Genomic DNA, 23320 nt, shown 5'->3' with positions numbered 1-23320 from the left:
TTGCCTTCCCCTGCCAGGCAGGGCACCTACAGAGTGTTTGAATCTCCTTGTGATGGTACTATGCGTGCTAAGGCCTAATGCAGCGTATATAATTTGTTTTATTCATTTGAGATCATTCAGCAGGGATTCAGTGCAAGTTAGCCTGGAGGATGTTTTGTCCAATACATTTCATTTAAAAATGTGTTCTCCCATGATAATGTACTGTTATTCCAACAAAATAGGTGATGCAAAAGTTTAATCTCAGCTGTCTTGGAATGTTTTGCCCCTTAAGAGGAACTGATATGTAACATCTCTTTTTTAACCTCAGAGTCTCTTGTAATTGGTTTTGTGATATATGTTCAGCATTGGAGAATCAATGCTAATAGTGTTGGTATATTTCAGACCTTTTCAGATCATAGAACAAATGGGTGAATCTCACTTTTCAGAATACCCTCAGCCAATACCCTAGAGTGGATTAGCAATAGCATACCTGCCTTCAGGTGGATGCATCTACCCAAGGCATCCTGCTTGCAGCTCCCACTTGCTCCTTCAGTTGGGTACCCTTGTGCAGTATACAATCTGGATAAGATACATAACAGCCTTAGAATCATCCTCGTGATCACTAATACCTCTCTAATCCAACACTGAGTCTGTGGGAGGAAACTGGAAGCAAGATAATCTTATAAAGAAAAATGTAGGGCTCAGAGAAAAAAGATATGGAGCAAGCCTACGAGGCAGACACAATGATGATATAATTTTCAGTAGAGGAGAATGTGATAGAAAACTTGAGATTCATGTCAGTACTACAGTTGATCTACTGTTAGAAGTAAATATTTGCTTTAGGATCACATAACTTCTTGCTGGAAAAGAACTTAGGAATCATCATTTAATCCTACCCGATCATTTTACAGGTGAGAAGTCATGTGTATAGCTCAGTGCTACATAGCTAGCTAATGAGGGAGCCTGTGCTAGAATCCAGCTCTTAGGACAAGAGGTGTAATTTACATTCTATCCTGCCGAGCTAAATGCCACAAGCACAAACCCACCTCTCAGCTTCAAGAAGTGCCTTTAAGCCTGACTTTCTGCTAATAGGTGGCTAAATCCATGCTTACCCTTCCCAACTGTTAACTGAAAATTAATAGTTTCAATTCTTCTTCCTTCTCTGTCTTTATGTTTGCAAAATAAATAATAATCTTTTAATATAGCCTTTCAAGGATAGTTGATATTCACTGATGACAATGAAATGGCATTCCCCATCAAGTAAGAAGTTGTGTTAACTGACCTCTCAGTTTCCTAACAACTCAAGATCTAGTTTTACTAGCATGGTGACCTCTTTCTCTTTTGCTTATTTAGTTACCCTTCCCTTTTATACTCAGGTCTTTCTTCAGGGGCAGTACCAAGACCTATCTGATATAGTACAAAAGCAAGGTTAAAGATGTCTTCAGCCCACCAGCCTGCACCCACATTGCCCTCCCCTCTACCATATACATCACATGCACACACACACAGATACATATTTGTGATTACATATAATGTTGTGTTGATATTTTGGATGTCACAGTACATTGTTGTTCATCCACTCTAGCTCCTTAAATTAAGCCTGGTAGGCCCAATTAGAATTTGATGCTGTTTAAGTAAAGCTGAGCCTAAAATAACTCTACTGATGGGGGTCTTATGCTTATCTCTGGGAGCATCTTCTACACATGACTGAAGCAGTGATGAAATTCTGAGCAATTGTCAGACTCACAGTCACCAGGAAATGCCAAACCAGTTACTGTATCTAAGAGGTGTATAAAAGATGGCTGCTGTGTCTCTGCATGCTGAAAAGAGAGGAACTGTGTCTGGTTGGCAAAATTAAAAGAAGATGCCTATCATCAAGAAAACAAAAGCTTTCCTCCAACACTATCTGGCATAAGAAAAGTCTGAGTTAATAGTAAAATAGCATCTTGTGCATTTTAGCTTTCTTTCTGATGTTTCCTATGTTTCCCCACTTTTAGATGAGACCAAAATGATAATATTAGCTGCATTCATCTATCCATTCATCCAAATCCTCACTCTCTGTAAAGTATGCCATATGTGAAAGAAAAGTTTAAAAATACATAAGACTTCTGTTTTCATCTACTTCCATAAATAAGCACTATAAATTATGGTTAACCACCAAGTAATATTATTGAGCATCTGCTCATGGCATTTAAATGTCTAAAGGGGCTAAGGTTGTTTAGCCAAGAAAGGAGGAAACCAGAAGTAGCATTTGTGACAGTCCATTATTCAAAAGGCAGTAAACAACTGTTTATCATGCCCTCTTAGAAAGAAATAAAAGAAGCTTGCAAGCATAAGAACTTCTTGACTATGAAGTGTCCAATAAAACAATGAAAGGACTCTTTCTACTTCTCTATATTTACATCTATAACTATAACCATTTCTATGATTACATACATATATCCATATAAAATCATAAAATCAGGATGCTCCAAAAGAAAAATTTGGGTAGGATAATCAGAGAGCTGTCTGAGGATGATGTTACATATATATAAGTTATCTAGTAACCCAATTTCTCAATCAATTATTCATGGGGTAACTAGCATGTTATTAGGCCAAGTGCTTTAAAGGATTATAAAAAGTTCAAAGTGTAATACCTGAACTGAAAGAGTTTATAGTCTGGTTGGGAGACAAATCGAGTGGATAAAGCAGTGGGCAATACAATGTTATTCATAGTTATGTCATCTATCAGTTGTATAGTGTAGGTGGCAATATTGCAGGTGTTCTGAAAATAGCAGGCTTAGATTCATTTTCACTTCTTAGAATAGTCTGAGGGCAGAAAAATATGAATTGATTTTTGAAGGATCATATTTTTGTATGTGAGAAGAGGGAGAAGAGACAACAGAAAAGAGGGAAACTGAGAAAAGGTGGTAGAAATTAATAAGGTATTTTTATAGAGTCAGTAAACATGTAGATTTAACCAGATGAGAAGGAATGCATTAAGGGATAGTGGGGCATAAGTTCTAGCAGGTAGAGTGGGAGAATCCACCATAGTGCCCTCTCCACTTTATGGCTGGGACAATGCCCACACATGATGCTACCTCTCACTTCTAGTCATTTATACTCTTAACTGAACAGTCTACACTACCCAACTTATTCCTTACCTTTAATCTCTCAGAACAACAAATATCTAACCAGATGGTCCACATAGGAGGGCACTGGAATCAAAATCAATTTAATTGTTGTATAAGACTGTGCTTTGTATTCTCAAGGTAAAGGCAGAGGACTGCTTTTCAACCCGTTCTTGCCATTATCTGCTACTCTCTCCTTTCCATTTCTTCCTGTTTTTGTTGTTGCTCCTGCATTCATTATTAATTCAAGAGGTATGTTAGCTTCTATTTTGTCTCATGCTCTGGGCTAGGCGTTGAGAGTACAGAGCTGTGTAAGACACTCTTTTTACCTTCAAGATGCTTTTAGTCTAGCAAGTCAAACATGCAACTCCAGTAGAGTCGGATGCATGTTATGTGTTGCAGCACCTCACCAAGCTCCTGAGGAGGGTCATCTAAATGTAATGCTGAAAGAAGCAAGGAAGTAAAGGTGGTTAGAGAGCGGAGTCTGCTCCAGTCAGGCAGCACAGTGGGGAAACCTAAAGTGAGAAAACACAGTGCACATAGAGAACCACCAGAACTACACTGTGGGCTATAGTGTGATAGAGGACAGATATGCGAACAGGAGGTTCCTGCAATCAGAATCCCATTACCAAAAGTCTTTGATAATTGTGTTCAGTCATTGACTCACAGGGCACATATTTAATGAGTACTTCTTGTGTGTCAGGAATTATGCTAGAGGCTAGACATAGAGCTCCACACAAGACACAGAGCTACCTCAAAGCAGCTTTCGTTCTAGCTATCACGCAGAAAATGACAGTTATTGATGATTCTGATGGACATGAAGGGACACATGATTCATCTCAAATTCATTCTATAACAATCTCTCAGCCTCTGATCTCCATTACTCCTATTCCAGACTCATTTCTTTATTTTAATTTTCTTTTGAAGTTCATAGGAGGTCTGTAAAGTTCTATTATTCTATAATCTACTCTTTATTTTATTCATAATCTTTGTATGATTTAAACAACCAAAATGAACATATTTCCATTAATGTTCAGAAATATCTTCTTCCAAATAAATTACATAGATGCATGTACTAAGGTTCATTTTATTTTAAACGAGTTTATTTTAAACTTGTAAAATTAAGCCTAATATTCAATAATTTTTAATGAAATAGCAAAACATTAAAAATAGATATTTAAAAAGATAGTGTAGCTATTGTTATCCTTCAGTGTATTTCCCATCATCCAAGGCCCAAAATAAAATGTAAAAATACAAAAATAAATATAAAATTAAGAAAATAACCTTAATAATAGAAAAAAATTTACAAGAACATAAAGGATTTATCTCAACAATTTAATTCAGCATTTCTTCAAGGAGGCGAATTTGTCAATAAGCAAGTCTTTGCTAACAGTAAGTTCCTGGAGAAGGATGACAAGCTGGCTGAAACAAATAGAACAGTAATAACACGACTGAGAAAAGGGAAATAGAATTCTGGAGCAAACAGTAGTAAAAATGAATGAGATAGTGAAGACTAAATAATAGAAATGCTGAGAAAGCAATGTTTTGGGATCGAATGCAACAAGGAAATTAAATTCAGAGAGAGATAAGAAATGAGAAAGAGAACAAGTACAAGTTGTCTTTTATTCCTCTTGTTCCTTTATCCAAGAGAAATAACTGTCAGCTACAGGTCATAAAACTTTATAGACTAATGCCCTCTGACCTCTGACCCTGTGCTTTATTTCCTCTGAACAGAGGTCTAGTCCTCCTTCCTCCTGAGAAAAATGAGGCAACATGGCTGGGTAGCTTCTCCCATCCATCAGGCAATGAGATGTGTCTCCAGATCTCAATTTGCCATCAGCAGTCTTGCTCCAGGCCAAGTCGGGACTGGTTTATACACCAATACAAAGATTCAACAGACGCATTTTCCTTTAAAAAAACCCACCATATATAAGATATATATAACGCATGTATGTCTTATAAATCCTTTCCACTGCACCACAGAAAGGAAGCAGTTTCCAATTTAATTAACAGTCTTGAATTGCTGAGAGTCAGCAGAACCAGTTCATAATTGGGCAGAGGTGATCTGTCCCATTTGGGGGAAAAAAAAAAAGTTTCCTAAATGTAAAGGAAGAGTTCTTTCATTTGCATTGAACTGTTCTACTTGGCAAATGGAAGCATCCATTTGTAAATTAGCACATTTCTACACACAGGCCATCAAAGAAGTATTTCCAGAAGAGCAAGTGATAGTTAAACAAAGTATACATACCCTCTTTGATGCCACTTGAAGCTGCAGGGAGACTGACTGGAGTCTGGGAGGGAACCAGGGTAAATTGTTCTTTTGTGAAGCCAAGACTGCTGGTAGCCAGAGTTGGCTCTTGCTTTCGGGGGCAAAGGAGACTGAGTCATCTCCCTTCATCGAGCTGATTTGTTCAAAAGGCACAAGAAGTTCCCAGGGATTTCATGCTTGTTTGAGGCAACCTGTATTTCAGATGGATGGGAAAGGGGGTGGGGGCAGTGAATTTTGTTGCTAGGTCTCCCAGTGACTTGCCAAAATTTTGCCTGTTTCTTTGTGAACCTGGTAACCACCCCAGCTGGGCTCCCCATTACTCTAAACAGGAAAGGGATGAATATGCCCAGTCTTTTTCAGCTTGCAAATGTGCCCTGGTGAGGGTAAACATGGCTGTGTTTGTTCACCCTGGGGAACAAGTCAGGCACGAAGTCCCTTTTGTTCAGCCTAAGAATGACCTCCCTTCATCTCAAGTTCCAGAGGGACTGGTGATTTAATCTGGAAATGTGAAAATGAATCCTACCTGAGAAGGACAGCGCTTTCTAAAGTTGCCCGGGAGTTGGCAAGGTCTGTCTGAAGACCTTGGGAAACACAGGGATGCTGGTGATGCCTGGGAGAGACCCACCTTGGTCTGTGTACAGTTCCATAAAGGGAGTCTCCCAAATACGCAGGACAGCAAGCAGCTGGTCCAGTAGTGCCTCTGGTTTGAAATAGTTTTAAAAACATCATGAGCTGCAGGAATGAGATATATCTTAGATGCCCTAGGAATAAAAAAAAGTATAGCCATGATTAGTATTTCAGTGTATGTTTCCTGAATGATAGATGCAGAGAAAAGAGCAGGGCAATGGGTATTTCTCTTTTCTTCATGATGATAGAGAGTGCATGAGCCTTGTACATTGTTGTGTGTGTGTAATGTGTGTGTGCATCCATGTACAGAGTTATATCTGGTGCCGGGGTGAGTTGATAAAAAAAGAAGCTATCACTCCTAACTTCAGTGGATTTTCAGGAAGAGAAACAGAGTATTAGAGTTGTATGACTATAGTAAGGGGCAAATACAAATTTCGTACTGATGAGTACCACGTAAGAGAAACAAAGCGCTCTGGGGGTTTAACCCTGGAGGAGATCATATTTCATCAAGTGAAATGAGGAAAGGCTTTATGGTAGACATGGACTCTATGCTCAACCTAGATGTGTGGGGAGTATTTCAACATATGGAGAAAGGGGATGGAAAAAGGGCATTCCACTAATCGGGCAGAGGGAGGACAAACATGTCCATGTGGGAAAGTGTAGAACATGCCGGTAGAACAATGTGGTTTAACTGAAGCATCCCATTCTTATAGAAAAATAGTAAAAGATAAGAATGAACAGTCATCTTGGGGCCATATTAGGAAAAGCCTTAAATGTTAGGCTGAGTGTTTGGTTTTTAACTAGAGAGTAAAGAATCTTTGAAGATTTTTAACATAAGAAGTGATATAATTGAAAATGCATTTTTCAGAAATAATGGGATATATTAGAAGGAGATTGGAAGCTGAAACCCATGAGACTAACTTTTCTAGTCATCTAATCAAAATGTAACAAATCTCTTATATTAGGATTGTAGAAGTGGAAATAGTAAAAAAAGAAAAAGTTTGCAGAAACTCTGAAAGTGGAATCTACAGACTTGACCACTCGTCGGATGTGCCTGGCAAGAGGGAGAAAATAGTCAGAGATGGTGCCTGGATTTCAGGCCCAGGAGATTGGAATAATAATGTTGTCATGGAGAGACAAGAAAGTCTGGAGTCTTGGAAAATGTTGAGTTTATTTTGGAGTGCATTTGGAGTGTACTAGCTAGAAACAATTAGAAATGCTCAGCAGGCAGCTAAATTACAGGAAATAGGCCAGGGCTGATATGGAATTGGGAGTCCTTTACTTAGCAAATTGTTAGCAAGTCATTTATTTAGAAAATCCACTATGTGCCAGGCATTGTATGATGTACTGGGATTACAAAGGTAAACAAGATTCATGGCTTCTGATATCTAAGAGCACTTACAGTCTGCTGAGTGATGCAGACAGGTGAACCCACCAGTCTCCTGCAAACTGATAATTGTTTGGGGTAAGAGAGAGAAACACAGGGTGTTACGGCATCCAGAGGAGTTTCAGAACATGTTACTTACACTGTGGGGTCAGGGAATGATCCCAGAGACAAGTGACCTCTAAGTGGCAGGAGATCGAGGCAGTGAATTGGGAAGAGCATCCCCATGCAGTGTGGAAGCTCAGCTTAGAGTGACAGCAAGGTACAAATGGGCAGAAAATAGAAGATGAAAAATAGTAAGAGAAGGCTGGAAAGATGAGGCCAATTATTCAGAGCCTTAATGTTACATTAAGGAATGTAGACTCTATCCAGAGAATCATAGGAAGTTGCTGACTGGTGTTATCCTAGTTTAATTTTGTAAAAATTGCTCTGCAACAATGTAGGAATAGAAAGAAGGAGGAAAAACACAAGGCAGTGAGATTCAGGAGACCTGGTCTTGAATAGTATCAATGTGGACTGAGAAATATGAATTGACTCAAAAGATAGAGGTACAAGTCTTCATGATTTCTTTTGTGGAGTAGGGGTAGTGGGAGAGAAGGGTCAAGAAAAACATCTAGTTTCTTCTTGGCTACAAGGTGGTTGGTATTCACTAAGTAACAAATACAAAAGTAGCTAGGAATAGTGTTTGTGTGTGTGTATGGGTGTGTGTTTAATTTGATTTGTAGGAAGGGACCCGGTCTTGTGATGCTAAATTAGAGATTATATTTAAAGGGAGATGTCCAGTGGGCAGTTGAATATGTGTTTGGTGGGTATAAGAGAGGTCAAGTCTGAGGCTACAAATTTTGAAGGCATTATCACATAAATGAAAAGTGGAACCTCAGAAGAGTATGTACTTACTAGACACATTCCCAGGCAAATACAGGAAAGTGCCAAGATATATCCTTGAAGAATATCCATATTTAAGGGATAGGATGAGAAGGAAGAGACAACAACAAAGGCTGGGACACTTTTACCAGAGAGGTAGGGGGAAACCAGAAGACAGTCTGTGTTCTAAAATACAAAGAAGGAATGTATCAACTAGGACAATGGGTTAACTGTAGTAAACATTGCCAAGAGGTCAATGGAGAAGCCTGTATTGAATATAATGGAAAGGAATCATTAGTGTCTTAGGCAAGAGCAGTTTCTGTGGGCAGGGAGGAGAGAGGTCAAGATGTAGTAGGTTGCCACAGTGAAGATTCTAAAAGGTCAGGGAGCTTCAGTGGGACTGGTCTATTAGCTATGCCAGAAAGTTGAGTGGTGAGAACATAGACCAGACAGCAAGGGTGAGAACTGAGCAAGTTGGTGGGGTGAGAAGGAGGTGGAGGAAAGGTGTGGGGACCACTTGCTCTAGAAATTCTGGGGGGAAAACAAGGACAAAAACTGTACTTAGAAGATCCATGGAACATGTTTGTAGGCAAAGAAGAAGGGTCAGTAGAGGTGGAAAAATGGGAAGTACAAAGGAGAAACAGAGAGGAAGAAGCATTAGGCAGGCAGTTGGCGGGAACTCAGGTTTTAATGAGACCTCTCTCCTTGCCCCCTCATTCCACTGTCACACACACACACACACACACACACACACACACACACACATACACACACACATACCGAAGTCAGGAAGTCAGGGCCTTAATGTAGTGATGCTGTGGATATTTCTTTTTTTTAATCTCCTAAATACTTAAAATTTAAGAGGAAGAACAAGCAGCACAGTCTGTGGAACAGACAGGAAGCATCAGAGAGTTGAGCCTAAAATACCCTAGCATAATACACCCATTGGAAAGGCATTAGCAAACATTTTTTTGAGAATGCAAATGTCCTTTTGAAGGGTTAAGGTCCTTGGACTCTGAATCATGTACTTCTTTATATAAATGATATCAGCTTTGATGAAAGGAATACTCTTGGTCATGGTTATGGGAATGGGAGCCAGGGGAGAGTGAAGAGTGATTTAAGAAAATTTGGGCAGGGTAAGAAGAGAGGAAAGATTATATCAGTACAGTTCAGCTGTGCCTCCCACCCAGGTAAACACCCTTCTCTCCTCTTCCTAAAGCTCCTCTTGCCTTCCAGTAATAATCTTTCTTTCCATTTTCATTGTCATTTACTGACTAGCATCCAGGTTATTAAAAACAAAACTGTTCACAAAATGTTTCAAATAGCCTAGTAGCAGAAGCAGCTCAGTATCCAGGACTATCAGTGGGATCTGGATTCTGACATTTGGTTAAGCTCCCTGAAAGTAGCTAGCACAGTGGACATACTTTATGCCCATCATGGCAAAACAACCAGAAAGATACCTGGCTTCAACCTAGGCTCACCACAGGGTAACTGTAGAACTTCAATATGGATATTATGATAGGTAAGGAGGTTAAATATTTTGACTATCTTTTCTCGGGGTGGTGGGGGTGCAGGGAAGAAACACTGGCCGGGTGCTGTGGGTGACACCTGTAGTCCCAGCATTTTGGGAGGCTGAGGTGGGCAGATCACTGGAGTTGGAGACCAGCCTGGGCAACATGGCAAAAGCCCGCTTCTAGAAAAATGCAACAAATTAGCTTGGCGTGGTGGTGCACACCTGCAGTCCCAGCTGTTCAGGAGGATGAAGTGGGAGCATCTCTTGAGCCTGGGAAGTCAAGGCTGCAGTGAGCTGAGATTGCACCGGTTGCACTCCAGCCTGGGCGTTGGAGTGAGACCCTGTCTCAAAAAAAAAAAAAAAAAAAAAGAGGAAGAGCATGCAGCGTTCTTTCTTTTAAATGTAAATAAATAGCTAATTAATCCCAATAGTTTCTTTTTCTTTCATGATTAGCTCCAGGGACAGGAAGCAAGGTGTCTTAGTTTTCAGAACTTTTCACATTTTGAATGCTCAGTAAATACTAAGAAAGCAATCCAATATGTGAAAATAAAAAGCTAGAATAAATCTGTCTCCTTTCTTGAATGTTGAGCCTTTAAGCACTCAGCAGGGAAGAAGCATTTATTCTAATATAGAGACAAAGCGTTGTTTGTTACAAATAGGGGGGTAAATCGAATTAAAAGTGGGATTTATGAAGCCCCTGCTTTGGCATGAGCAACACAGCAGAGTTGATACATCCGCCCTAATGCCAAAGGCATGGAGGCCTGATATTGGTGATCATAAGCCAGTTTCTAGTCTATTGGCTTTCTCATCAGAGGAGGTAGTTTAATGTCCTAAATTCAGCAGTAAATATTAGTGAATAAACTTAAGTAATAAGGCCTGAACTTCTTTTGCCTTCAATGCTTACATAAAAATGTCTAAAACTTGCCAAAGTAATCAACTGAAAAATGAAAAACTTCAGTCATACTGGTTGTATCATGCAGAACGAAAACAACCAATTGGCTGAGTGATCTGACATTTAAGCCTAGCACCTAATAATCAGATCCAGTCAGACTATTTCTAATGACATCCATGTCATTCTTTAAAGGAAATGAAATCGTGTAATGACATATTCTCCTAGATCTCTTTGTTGTTGTTCTGTACACCTCCCCCAGAGTGTGCAGGCTCTGAATGGCCTGCACATGTGTCCCTTTGTTTGACAGCTACCCTGAGTCTATGGGTCCTGCTTTGTCTGGGTTGAGAGCCACAGATGCCCTGCTAATAATACCTAACGTTTACTGAGTGCTTACTAGATGCTGAACTCTGTATTAAGCACTTTAACTCTGTTATCTTTTTTTTTTTTTTTTTTTTAAGACAGAGTTTCACTCTTGTCGCCCAGGCTGGAGTGCAGTGGCAGGATCTCGGCTCACTGCAACCTCCACCTCCTGGCTTCAAACGATTCTCCTGCCTCAGCCTCCCCAGTAGCTGCGACTGCAGACGTGGGCCACCATGCCCGGCTAATTTTTGTATTTTTAGCAGAGACGGGGTTTCTCCATGTTGGCCAGGCTGTCTCGAACTCCTGACCTCAGGTGATCCACCCGCCTTGGCCTCCCAAAATGCTGGGATTACAGGCATGAGCCACCATGCACAGCCTCCGTTATCTCATTCAGTTCTCACAGTATCTCTGCATGGTATAAATTAAGAAATTATTGATGAAGAAATTATTGACTCAATAATTTCCCTTCTATAAAGTTATTATACTGATATTACCACAGATATTATGCACTACAATATGTGTACAGAGACATTTACCAACCTGGCCAATATGGTGAAACCCCATCTCTTCTAAAAATACAAATATTAGTCGGGCGTGGTGGCATGTGTCTGTAATCCTAGCTACTCAGGAGGCTGAGGCAGGAGAATCTCTTGAACCTGGGAGACAGAGGTTGCAGTGAGCGGAGATCATGCCACTGCAGTCCAGCCTGGCGACAGAGCAAGACACCATCTCAAAAAATAAAAATAAATGTTTACAGTAATAATGGTTGTGGAAAAAAGGCATACTGAAGGCCTAAATTTTCATCAACAGAAGACAGGTCAAATCAATGTTGGCAAAAGAATGAGTATGCAGCTGGGAAAAGAATGAGGCAGTTCTATGTGCACTTTCGTGGAACTATTTCTAAGACTTATTATGTGAAAAAACAAGGTGCTGAATATACATAGATATGTCAAGTGTGCATTGACTATTTCTGTGAAGAGACAAAGCAGCTAGAAGAATTTGATAGGAAGGTGTAACTCCATAGATGGGGCACCAAGGGTCTGATACATGAGAGAAACTTATCTTTATTTTATATAAATATATTTATATATATGTGTATATATATATAATATATATGTGTGTGAGTGTGTGTATATATATATATATAATCGATATTATTTACCCAACCTCAGAAATGGGGTGTTTTTATTCCCATTCTAAGGAAAAGTAGCTGAGTCTCTTAGAATTCACTAAATTGTTCAAATGCACACAGCTAGTGAATAGCAGAGCCAGGATTTGAATCGAAGACAGTTTGATATATAAGCCTTATATTTTTATAGTGTATTATTTTTCTTTCAAAATCCACAATGGAATAAGAAGGCATTTTAATTATGTTACAAAAATAAAGTAAATTTTAACAACAAAGAATCCCAATTTTAAATTTGTTCTTTATGATAAAATCTGCCTGCTTCAATGATTAAATATGAATATAAATTCAACCATAGAAAAATTTTTCTCCACTAAATAGTAAAACATATATATATAAAAGAATTTTTTTCTGAAAACCCCAACTATTAGGTTTCAACTAAAACCATTTCTAAAATCAAGTCGTAAAACCAAAGAAGCAGAGAAAGGCAGAACCAGTTGTGTGCTGGAGGTGATTCATACTGGCTCAAGATAGCCAACCACTAAATTTTGAGAGTCGATTATTAGAGACTGACATTATTTTAAAACCAGTTATATAAACCTACAAGTAAGTAAATTATATTATAAACAAAGGTAATAAAAATTCATTACATCTTAATTAATTTAATATTATCTATGCTCTTTAGGTTATTTACATCTAACCAATCACTATGGTAGAAGTATTATATAATGGTGTACTGCTGTGAATCTCTTCCCAATTCTGCCTTCAGTGATGTCACATTGAGAACTCAAAATCAGACTTGATGATAATATTTACACTGAAGAAAGCAGCAAAGGCTAAAAATTAGAGCTTTTCTTTCTCCAGAAAGCTGATTGTTAAATAATTATGAAGCACACCACTGGACTCAATCCTCCTTAATAGCATAAGTGTATAACTTTTGCAATTTATAGCCTTGTAATGAGGGAAAAGAAAAACAAACTTGTGACTATTGCAGTAAAAGATGACTACTAAAAAAATCTAGCAATAGAAAATTGGCCAATGATTTCTGTGGTTGATTCTGGAAACTATGTTTCCAACTATCTTTTATCAAATATACCCGTGTAGGTTCTTTTAAATAAAGAAACGAAAAAAGAAAAAAAAGGAAATTATTTTTATTTTTATTTTTTTGAGGCGGAGTCTCGCTCTGTCGCCCAGGCTGGAGTGCAGTGGCGCAATCTCGCCTCACCGCAAGCTCTGCCTCCCGGGTTCAAGCCATTCTCCTGCCTCAGCCTCCCAAGTAGCTAGGACTACAGGGGTCTGCCACCACACCCGGCTAATTTTTTGTACTTTTAGTAGAGACGGGGTTTCACCGTATTAGCCAGGACGGTCTCGATCTCCTGACCTCGTGATCCACCCACCTCGGCCTCCCAAAGTGCTGAGATTACAGGCATGAGCCACCGCACCCAGCCAGCTTCTCTTCTTAGGACCCATTGTTGGCAGTCACTTTTATTGGCATGTACTGATGATATATCTTGATGGAGGTGGGCAAAGGAGTGAGAGGAACTGGGAGCACAATAGTTTCATTAGCAAACACTAAAATGGCTACCAATTCTCCCTTTAACACTTCTGGCACTGGGTGGCAAGTCCGTCATCATGACACATTAGCTGAAGAAGCTCATTACTGTGGGGCAGTGCCCGGCCTTTTTTTTTTTTTTTTGAGAGGGAGTCTTGCCCTGTTGCCCAGGCTGGAGTGCAGTGGTGTGATCTCAGCTCACTGCAACGTCCGCCTCTGGGGTTCAAGCGATTCTCCTGCCTCAGCCTCCCAAGTAGCTGGGATTACAGGCGCCCGCCAAAACGCCCAGCTAATTTTTGTATTTTTAGCAGAGACTGGGTTTCACCATGTTGGCCAGGCTTGTCTCGAACTCTTGAGCTCAGATAACCCACCCATCTTGGCCTAGCAAAGTGCTGGGCTTACAAGCATGAGCCACCACGCCCAGCCTAAATATTTCATTCCTAAATAGAGATTGTACTTCTAATTTATAATCTCTTCTCAAGAAATTACGTGTGGGGTCCACAGAATGGAGGTTTTGTAGATGGATGTATTCTCTGTGTTATCCACATTTGCAGACTTTAAAACAAACAAACAAAAAAGAATAAGACAAAGGAGGAATAAAAATGGTTTTTTTCCCTCATAATAAAGGCAAACTTCTTATTTTCTGGAACACAATGGTAAATAAAGACTTCAAAGATTAAAATAATTTGCAACCCAGAAAGCAATCATAATGGAAACCAATTTCAATGGAATTACTAAATGAGAAATAAATCTGCAAAGACAGTTCTCTATAACATGTAGTAATGCGTGGCTATCGCACCTGCGAGGAGTATGGGGAAATTTTCTAATGGACTATGGGATAAAGGCTCGGAATCGTAAAATATTTATAAAAGGTCAAAAGAAAAAAAGCCTAAAAACATGTTAAAAAATTAGTGAGTGTCGGCTGGTCATGGTGGCTCACGCCTGTAATCCCAGCACTTTGGGAGGCCAAGGCGGGAGGATCACGAGGTCAAGAGATGAAGACCATACTGGCCAACATAGTGAAACCCCGTCTCTGCTAAAAATACAAAAATTAGCTGGGCGTGGTGGTGTGTGCCTGTAGTCCCAGCTACTCAGGAGGCTGAGGCAGGAGAATTGCTTGAACCCAGGAGGCTGAGATTGCAGTGAGCCAAGATCACACCACTGCAATGCAGCCTGGTGACAGAGCGACACTCCATCTGAAAAAAAAAAAAAAAGAAAAAGAAAAAAAAATAGTGGGTGTTAAGTACATAAGACAAATGGTCTTATTGATAAACCTCAGGCTTCAACATTATTCTTTTTTTTAATTGTACTTTAAGTTCTGGGGTACATGTGCACAACGTGCACATTTGTTACATAGGTATACATGTGCCATGTTGGTTTGCTGCACTCGTCAACTGGTCATTTACATTAGGTGTTTCTCCTAATGCTATCCCTCCTCCAGCCCCCCACCCCCCAACAGGCCCTCGCTGTGTCCCTGTGTCCATGTGTTCTCATTATTCAGCTCCCACTTGAGTGAGAACATGCAGTATTTGGTTTTCTCTTCTCATGTTACTTTGCTGAGAATGATGGTTTCCAGTTTCGTCCATGTCCCTGCAAAGGACATGAACTCATCCTTTTTTTGTGGCTGCATATTATTCCGTGGTATGTATGTGTCACATTTTCTTTATCAAGTCTATCATTGATGGGCATTTGGGTTGGTTCCAAGACTTTGCTATTGTGAACAGTGCTGCAATATACATACGTGTGCATGTCTTTATAGTAGAATGATTTATATGATCTTTGACAAACCTGACAAAAACAAGCAATGGGGAAAGGATTCCCTATTTAATAAATGGTGCTGGGAAAACTGGCTAGCCATATGCAGAAAGCTGAAACTGGATCCCTTCCTTACACCTTATACAAAAATTAACTCAAGATGGATTAAAGACTTAAATGTAAGACCTAAAACCATAAAAACCCTAGAAGAAAATCTAGGCAATATTATTCGGGACATAGGGATGGGCAAGGACTTCATGACTAAAACACCGAAAGCAATGGCAATAAAAGCCAAAATTGACAAATGGGATCTAATTAAACTACAGAGCTTCTGCATAGCAAAAGAAACTATCAGCAGAGTGAACAGGCAACCTACAGAATGGGAGAAAATTTTCGCAGACTATCCATCTGACAAAGGGCTAATATCCAGAATCTGCAAAGAGCTTCAACATTATTCTTAAAAAAAAAAATTAAGTTTGGTAAATGAAGGGGCTTGGTTTCATCTCTGTAGAATCAGCTTTCATCAACTCGCTGCTGGTATGTCATTTGCTTTAAAGAAGAAATGTTACATATATTTATACATATTTTAATCCATTCTAGCCTTTCACATCCTCAAAAGGGAGGTTTTTCAGTTAGGGTATTTGATTGCTCTCCAAGGACAATAGCATGTATTGAGAGACATAATTAGGAGATACCAGATTAAGCTGATAGCATCTAAGGATAACTCCCTAGTCACACAGTCACATTTTTAGAAGTTGTTCTGCTGACTGAGGTTCACTGATGGCCTTACTAAACAGAAATCTAACTTTTTAATTTATAAGACAGCCTTAAAGGAGCGTAGGTGAAGTTTTTTAACCCAGAAAAGCACTTGTTCTTGATTACTAGGCATGATAGCTCAGGGACAATTACATTTGTACTATGTATGCAAAGCCTGCCCCAACCTCTAGGCAGCCTAGTCACACATGTTATGTGATTTCAAAGAATCCAAAAGAATCCTCTCACTTTAAAAGAATTGATACAGACTTCAGTCTGTTATTCTTAAAATCCACACTATTTAAATTACTGCACTGAATGAATTATTGCCTCCAAAAAAAATAGTCTTGAAACCAAGATAGAGCCTTAAATGTGTTATTTTGTAATTGACATATTGTTATTTTACATATTTATGGGGTACAGTTTGATGTTTCAGTTCATGTATATGTTATCTAATGAGCAAGTCAGGGTAGTTAGCATATCCTTCATCTCATGAATTTATTATGTCTTTGTGTTAAGAACATTAAAAAGCCTCTCTTCTAGCTGTCTTGTAATAAACAATACTCTACTGTTAACTAGGCACCCTGCTGTGCAAAAGTACAGTAGAATGTATTCATCCTGTCTAACAATGACTTTCTTGGGTTTTTTTGTTTTGTTTTGTTTTGTTTGTTTTTTGAGATGGAGTCTTGCTCTGTCGCCCAGGCTGGAGTGCAGTGGCACAATCTCGGCTCACTGCAGCCTCTGCCCACTGGGTTCCAGTGATTCTCCTGCCTCAGCCTCCTGGGTAGTTGGGATTATATGCACATGCCACCACACCTGGCTAATTTTTGTATTTTTAGTAGAGATGGGGTTTCGCCATGTAGGCCAGGCTGGTCTTCAACTCCTGACCTCAGGTGATCTGCCCGCCTCAGCCTCCCAAAGTGCTGGGATTACAGGCGTGAGCCCCCGCACCCAGCCTATCCTATCTAATAGTAACTTTGTACCCATTGACAAACATTTCCTGATTCTCCTCTCCTTCACTCCCTCCCTAGTCTCTGGTAACCACTCTTCTACTCTCTTTTATGAAATAAACTTTTTTAAAAAATATTTTACATAAGAGTGATATCATGCAGTATTTGTTTCTCTGCCTGGCTTATTTAACAGAACATAATGTCCTCCATATTTATCCATGTTGTTGCAAATGACAGGATTTTATTCTTTTTATGACTGGATAATATTCCATTGTGTATATATACACCTCATTTTCTCTATCCATTTATCCATTATTGGAAACAGTTATATTCCATGTCTTGGCTATTGAGTATAGTGCTTCAGTAAACATAAGAATGCAGGTATCTCTTCAACATACTGATTTCGTTTCCTTTGAACATATACCCAGTAGTGGGATTGCTAAATCATTTGGTAGTTCTATTTTGTATGTTTTAAGGAAGATCTAGACTGTTCTTCATAATAGCTCTACTAATTTACATTCCCACCGATGTATAAGTGTTCTCTTTTCTCCATGTCTTTGCCAACATTTGTTTTCTTCTTTTTGTCAATACCATTCCAACTGAAATGAAGTAGTATCTCATCATGGTTTTCATTTGCATTTCCCTACTGATTACTGACGTAGAGCATTTTTTCATATACCTGTTGGCCATTTGTATTTCTTCTTCTGAGAAATGTTTATTAAGGTCTTTTGCCCAGTTTTTAGTTGAGTCATTGGGGTTTTCTTGCTGTTGGGTTATTTAATATATATTCTGGATATTAATCCCTTGTCGGATATACAGTTTGCAAATATTTTTGCCCATTCTGTGGTTGTCTCTTTGTTAATTGTTTTCTTCACTACGCAAAATAGTTTTACTTTTATATATTATTATTATTTATCTATTTTTGCTTTTGTTGCCTGTACTTTTGAGATCTTATTAAAATATCCTTGCCCAGCCCAATGTTGCAAAGCATTTTGCCTATGTTTTCTTCTAGTAGTATCATAGTTTCAGGCTTTACATTTAAGTCTTCAATCCATTTTGAGTTGATTCTTATATATGATGAGACATAAGGGTCTTGTCTCATTCTTCCACCGGTACATATCCAATTTTTCCAGCACCGTTTATTCAAGAGACTGTCTTTTCATCAATATGTGTTCTTGGCACCTTCATCAAAAATCAGTTGGCTGTAGGTGCATGAATTTATTTCTTGGCCCTCTTTCTGTTACATTGGACTATATGTCTGGTTTGCTTTTTGTTTGTTTGTTTTTGCCAGTACCACACTTTTTTTGTTTCTATAGCCTGTAGTATGTATATATTTTGAAGTCAGGTGGTGTGATGCCTCCAGCTTTGTTGTTTGCTCAAGATTGCTTTGACTATTTAGAGTCATTTGTAGTTTCATATTAATTTTAGAAGTTTTTTTTTTCTATTTCTGTGAAGAATGTCATTGGTATTTTGACAGGGATTCCATTAAACCTATAGCTCTTTTTGGGTAATATGGCCATTTTAACTATTAATTATTTCAATCCATGAACATGGGATATCATTCATTTGTACCCTGTTTAATTTCTTTCATCAATGTTTTATAGTTTTCACTATAGTGATCTTTCACATCCTCTGTTAAGTTTATTTCTAGGTATCTTATTTTGAGGAGTAGCTATTGTAAATGAAATGGTTTCATTGATTTCTTTTTTCATATAGTGCACTATTAGTGTGTGGAAACAACACTGATTTTTGTATGCTGAGTTTGTATCTATCCTGGAACTTTACTGAATTTATTATTTCCAACAGTGTTTTCATGGAGTCTGTATAACTTTCTACATGTGTAATCATGTTCTCTGCAAACAGGGACAATTTGACTCTCTACTTTCCAATTTGGATGCCCTCTATTTATTTGTCTTGCTTCATTGCTTTGGCTAGGACTTCCAGTACTTTGTTGAATAGAAATAGTGAAATTGTGCAACCTTGTCTTGTTCCTGGTCTTAGAACCTTTCATCTTTTCCTCATTCAGTATGATGTTGGCTGTGGGTTCATTATTCACGGCCTTTATTATGGTGAAGTACATACCTTCTATACCTCATTTGTTGAAAGTTTTTACCTTTAAGAAACATTAAGTTTTGTCACTTGCTTTTTCTGCACATATTGAAAAGATAATATGGTTTTTATCTTTTTAAATTTATTTTTTTAAGTTTCAGGGTATGTGTGCAGGATGTGCAGGTTTGTTACATAGGTCAACATGTAAACATGTGCCATGGTGGTTTGGTGCACCTATCAAACCATCACCTAGGTATTAAGCCCAGCAAGCATTAGCTCTTTTTCGTAATGCTGTCCCTCCTGCCCTCCCCCAAGGAGCCCCAGTATGTGTTGTTCCCCTCCCTGCGTCTATGTGTTCTCATTGTTCAGCTCACACTTGTGAGAGCATGTGGTGTTTGGCTTTCTGTTCCTGTGTTAGTTGCCTGAGAGTAATGGCTTCCATTTTCATCTATGTCCTTGCAAAGGACATGTTCTTGTTCCTTTTTATGGCTGCATAGTATTCCATAGTGTATATGTATCACATTTTTTTTTTTATATCCAATCTATCACTGATGGGCGTTTGGGTTGATTCCTTGTCTTTGCTATTGTGAATAGTGCTGCAATGAACATACACATGCATGTATCTTTATAATTGAATGATTTATATTCCTCTGGTTATATACACAGTAATGGGATTGCTGTGTCAAATGGTTTTTCTGGTTCTAAATCTTTGAGGAATCGCCACACTGTCTTCCATAATGGCTGAACTAATTTACATTCCCACACCAACAATGTAAAAGCGTTTCTATTTCTTCACAGCCTCACCAGCATCTGTTGTTTCTTGACTTTTTAACAATCACCATTCTGACTAGCTTGAGATGGTATCTCATTGTGGTTTTGATTTGCATTTCTCTAATGATCAGTGATGTTGAGATTTTTTTCATATGTTTGTTGGCTGCATGAATGTCTTCTTTTGAGGAGTGCCTATTCATGTCCTTTGCCTACTTTTTAATGGGGTTGTTTGCTTGTTTCTTGTAAATCTGCTTAAATTTCTTATAGATTCTGAATATTAGACCTTTGTCAGATAGATTGCAAAAATTGTCTTTCATTCTGTAGGTTGTCTGTTCACTCTGATGATAGTTTCTTTTGCTGCGCAGAAGCTCTTTAGTTTAATTAGATTCCATCTGTCAATTTTTGCTTTTGTTGCAATTGCTTTTGGTGATTGCATCATAAAATATTTGCCCATACCTATGTTCTATATGGTATTATCTAGATTTTCTTCTGGGTTTTTATAGTTTGGGGTTTTACATTTAAGTCTTTAATGCATCTTGAGTTAATTTTTGCGTATTTGGGTATCACCTGGTTATCACCAGTGGAGGCTGCAGAACAGCAAAGCTTGCTGTCTGCTCCTTCCTCTGGAAGCTTCATCCCAGATGGGCACTGACCTAATGCCAACTGGAACTCTCCTGTATGAGGTGTCTGGTGACCCCTGTTGGGAGGTCTCACCCAGTCAGGAGGCACGGATCAGGGACATGCTTAAGGAAGCAGTCTGACTGTCTCTTAGCGGAGCTGGTGCCCTGTTCTGGGGGAAGCCCCCCTTGTCAGGATCACCCAGACTCTTCAGAGCCAGTAGACAGGAAAGATTAAGTCCACTGAAACAGAGACTTTGGCCACCCCTCCCCACAGGTGCTCTGTCCTAGGGAGATGAGAGTTCTGTCTGAAAGCCCCTGGCTGGAGTTGCTGGAATTCCTGTAGGGAGGCCCTGCCCAGTGAGAAGGGATGGCTCTGGGTCTTACCTAAAGAAGCAGTCAGGCAACAGTCAGCCACAACCACTGTGCTATGCTCTGAGGAATAATGCCCAGTCCAAACCTCCCAGTCTCTCTAGCACTGGCCGGGGAAACTGCTCACTAGAGCCACAGTAATGGTGGTCTGGTTTTTGTCTTTTTCCTGTTAATGTGGTATGTCACATTCATTGAATTGCATATGCTGAAGCATCCTTTTATCCCTCCAATGAATCCCACTTAATCATTGTGAATAATCTTTTCACTGTGTTGTTGAATGCAGTTTGCTAGTATCATGTCAAGAATTTTTGTATCTATGTTCATCAGGGATGTTGGCTTTTAATTTTTGTTGTTGTGTTATGTCCTTCACTGGTTTTGTAATCAGGGGAATGCCGGCCTTGTAAGATGAGTTTGGAGGCATTCCTTCTCTTTAACTTTCTGTAATAGTTTGAGGAGAATTTGTATTACTTCCTTTTAATTGGTAGAATTCATCAGTGAAACCATCAGATCCAGAGTTTTTCTTTGATGAAAGACTTTATTACTGATTCAATTCCCTCACTAATTATTAGTGTGTTTAGATTTTCTATTTCTTCATAATATACTTTTGGTAGGTTGGATCTGAGAATGTATCAGCTTCTCTATGTTAACAACTTTCTTCATGTGTAGTTCATAATACTTAAACAACAATGGTATAGTTGCTAATAATAGTCTCAGGATTCTTTGTAATTTTTGTGATGTCAGTTGTAATGTCTTCTCTAATTTCTAATTTTATTTATTTGAGTCTCTCCTCGTTTTTAGGTCTTGCTAAAGGTTTGTCATTTTTATCTATCTTTTCAAAAAAAAACTCTTCATTTTATCGCTCCTTTGGATTATTTTTGTAGTCTATATTTCCTTTATTTCTTCTCTGAGCTTTATTACTTTCTTTCTTGTGCCAATTTTGTGGTAAGTTCTTTTTTAGTTTCTTGAAGTGCCACATTAGGTTGTTTATTAGAAATCATTCTACATTTTTGAAGTAGTCATTTATTTCTATGAATTTTCCTCAGCTGCTTTTGCTGTGTCTCATAGGTTTTGGTGTGATGTGTTTCTATTCTCATTTGTCTCAAAAAACTTTTAAGTTTTCCTCTTAATTTTGCTATTTACCCATTGATTATTTATGAGCATATTTTCTAATTTTCATGTATTTGTAAAGTTTCTGAAACTTTTCCTGTTGATTTTGTTTTATACCATTGTGGTTAGAAAAAAAATACTTGATAGGATCTTTGTTTCTTAAATTTGTTGAGATTTGTTTTGTGAACTAACATATGTATCCTAGTGAGTGATCCATGTGCAGTGGAGAATAATGCATATTCTGCAACTGTTGGATGAAATTTGCAAATGTCTCTTAGGTAAATTTAGCCTATACTGCCCATTTAAGTTTGAATTTCTTTTTTGATTTTTCTCTCTGGATGATCTGTCTCTTACTGAAACAGGTGTCAAAGCTCCCTAGTATTATTGTTTTGCAATGCATTTCTTCCACGGAATCTAATAATATTTGCTTTATATATTTGGGTGCTCCAGTTCTGTTTGGGTGCACATATGTTTAAATTATTATATCATCATTAAATTGGTCTTTCAAAGTCTATTTTGTCTGATATAAGTGTGGCTATTCCTTCTTGCTTTTAGTTTTTGTTTGCAAAGAATATCTTTTTCCATTTCAACACTTTCAGTCTGTCTTTAATGGTGAGGTGAATCTCATATATGCAGCATACAGTGGGGTCTTTTTTTCTTTTTAATCCTTTCATCCATGCTATATCTTTTAATAGGAATTAATTAATTCAATGATATTATTGATAGGCAGGAAATTACTTGTACCATTTTGTTGTGTTCTGGTTGATTTGTAGATCTTCTGTTCCTTTCTTTCTCTCATTGTTTACCTGTTTGGTTTGGTTTTCTGTGATGCTAAGCTTTGTCTTCTTTTTGTTCTTGTTTCTATATTTGCTGTCATTTTTTTTGGTTACCAGAACAGAAAGAGTTGTGTATTTATAATAAACTATTTTAGGCTGGGTGCCATGGCTCACACCTGTAATCCCAGCACTTTGGGAGGCTGAGGCAGGCAGATCACAAAGTCAGGAGTTCGGGACCAGCCTGGCCAATATGGCGAAACCCTGTTTCTACTAAAAATACAAAAATTAGCCAGGTGTGGTGGTGTTCGCCTGTAGTCCCAGCTACTCGGGAGGCTGAGGTAGAAGAATCGCTTGAACCCAGGAGGTGGAGGTTGCAGTGAGCCAAGATTGCACCACTGCACTCCACCCTGGGTGACAGAGTGAGACTCCTCTGTCTCTAATAATAATAATAGACTATTTTAAGCTGATAGCAACCTAACTTTGATTGCATAAAA

This window comes from Gorilla gorilla, chromosome 16 (assembly GCF_029281585.2).
Source record: "Gorilla gorilla gorilla isolate KB3781 chromosome 16, NHGRI_mGorGor1-v2.1_pri, whole genome shotgun sequence".
Lineage (NCBI taxonomy): Eukaryota > Metazoa > Chordata > Mammalia > Primates > Hominidae > Gorilla > Gorilla gorilla.
The sequence above is the reverse complement of the archived record's forward strand: the minus strand, read 5'-3'. Positions refer to the sequence as shown.